Raw genomic sequence first — 2,855 nt, forward strand, 5'->3', positions numbered from 1 at the left:
TCATTAAAATCCCGTTAATGCATAAAATAATATTATAATATCCAACTCCATAATAAAATATACATTCAACACTTCTAATTCCCGACAAACCGATCTTTTTACTTTTTAAAGTCGTTAGTAATAATTAATTTTTTACTTTTAATTCTAGTTCGTGACGTTCAATTAATTCGGTTTTATTTCAAGTTTGTATTCAACATCAAGGTGAGTTTCTCATACCCCCTTTTTAACGCTTTTACACATTTTAGGGGTAGCATATATATCCTATCAACATTACAATTTCTTTTATTTATTATTTACAAACTACAATTCGTTACACGGACTTGAGTGTATATATGCTTACTTGCTCAAAGATTACTTGCTCATGGTTTCCTCAATAAGTATGATCATACGCCCCCTATGCACTCAGGACCTCGATGCTATGAGTAGAATAGGGACCCCCAATCCGAGTACGTTGGTTGTTACCATCGGAAAAGACACTTACTTGCACTATTATCCGAGTACGTTGGTGCACAATCCCAACTAGAAAGGACTTTACTTGCTCATTTACACATATTCATGGAATTGTAAATTATTATGTACTTATATCAAAACTTGTGTGAACTCACCAACTATTCATTTAGTTGACATTATTTTATATATATGCTACAAGTACCTTATTTAGAAAATGATGCCGTGACGAGGACACTAGAACTTAGGTTATATTAATAAATGAACAAGTTATTAATTGTTCTTGTATTTTTCCTTGTATTTCTTGTTACAAACTTGTGTACATGATGTTTAAATTAATTAATGATATTATTGTCACTTAATAGTGTCACATGCGTTTTGAGCAATTTGTACGTCACACACGGGCGTATTCCGCTTTAGCCGGGGTGTTACAGTTCTCGATGAATCCTTTCTGAATACAAAAGAAATCCAATACATTGTTTTTGAACTTCGTACCATTATCACTTCGAATACGTCTCACCTTCAATTTATACAGTAATTCGATCTTAGTGATTAGATATTGAATCAGAATGGGTGTTTGATACTTTGAGCTCATAAATAAAACCCATGAATATCTTGAATAGTCATCAGTGACGACTTGACGACTTGTCACGGTAGTTAACTTTTTCAAACGTAATATGTCCATTTGAAACATCACATTCTTGCATTATCATACCACCCGAATTTCCCACAAAAGCAACATATCTTCCTTGAATATTTTTGACATTTGTTAGAAGATTGATATTGTAGGTAATATGACGAGAGCATCCACTGTCCATGATCCAGTTTTCACCAGACTCAGTCTTGGATGAACCCTACACACAAATATAAAGTGATTAGTTCAAAAAGGCAGTCCATGCCTCAGTCTTGGGCACCTTTTGAATTTCACATGTTGAATCAAAAGTAACGGAATTCAAACGTTGTTAAGCAACTTGTGAATAAGTTACAGGTCTTTTAGACTTTCTTCTTAAATAGGCAGCTTGAACAACATTTGTATTCACATTCTTTCAAATAGGTTCGGTTGGGACAAATTTTGGTTTACATTTAACCTATTTTTCATTAACTTGAACCACTTTGCGAGGATTCACATTAGAAAACATAATGTGAGTTTCATCATCCAAAGACATTGGTCTTTTCAAAATATCCTTTATAACACATGAACAGGTTTAGATTGGTCCTTGATAAATGGATGAAGATTTTGATATATCTTCAATCCACAGTTTTTGACCACGTGACCTCGTTCACCACAGAGAAAGCAAGTTCTCTTATCAACACGTTCACGGTGAGTTGGTGCAGAAACATGTGCAACCAAAGATTGATGATAAACTCCAGCATTTGGTCTTATATTTAAGTCATCAAATGTCACAGTTTTCCTTTTCATGTAGAAATCCAGATTTGAACAATTGGAAAAACTTTGCAATGATTCAGTTCCATGAGATTTTACAAATTGAACCTTTTTAGCGGATTTTAACAATTGTTTTGCTTTTACTAAAGGATCCACAACATTTGATGTCTTATTTCACAAATTCTTGTTCAAGATTTTGAATCTTGGAAGTTTCATTTTTAATGGCGCTTTCAATCAACTCAGGCTTGATTAGATTAAGCGGAATGTCTTTCTCGGTAAAAACTTTGCTAATTCCTTTTAGCTTAAAAACACGTCCAGTTGATTAATCTGAAACTAGAAGATTGACAAAACGCAACAAATCCTCATCCGAAATCTTCGGTTTTTCAAATTTCTTTGCTTTAACCTTAACTTGTTTCTCGTTTTTCACTGAGTTGTATTTGAACCATACACAACTTCCTCAAATTCATGAGGTTCACAGAAAATGTGATTCGAACATGGAATATCCTGATTTTTGTATACAACTTCCGGTTCAAATACATCCTCATTTTCAATAAAGACCTTTTTGCTTTGAATATGAGGTGTTTGTGATGAAGATTGAACATTCACATTATTATTTTTAGCAATTTAGATTTTGTTTCAACAACCGGTTCATTAACAACAGTTTATTCATTTCCAGCAAAAGAATTTGTTGTGTAATCATTGTGAAATGGTGGTGGTACTTCAACAAAACCTACACCTTTCATTGAATCTTTTTTCTTACTTGATACCTCAATAATTTCATTTAGCAAAAATGATGAATTTCTAAATTTGCCCAATTTATTCTTCAAATCAAGAACCTCATTTTCAAGTTCTGTTATCTTGGAACGATGTTTCAAGATTTCTTGAAATTTTTTATCATTAATTGTTATTTTGACAGATAATCTAACTTTGAGATCATGATTACTAACAGACAATGCTTCAATTTTCTCCCTGGATCTCATTTGAGATTCTAATGATTGTCTATAAGTATCCTTAAGTGAAGCAA

This window comes from Bidens hawaiensis, unplaced genomic scaffold (assembly GCF_021521415.1).
Source record: "Bidens hawaiensis isolate Kalapana, Puna unplaced genomic scaffold, B.hawaiensis_p1.1 tig00029664_1, whole genome shotgun sequence".
Classification (NCBI taxonomy): Eukaryota; Viridiplantae; Streptophyta; class Magnoliopsida; order Asterales; family Asteraceae; genus Bidens; species Bidens hawaiensis.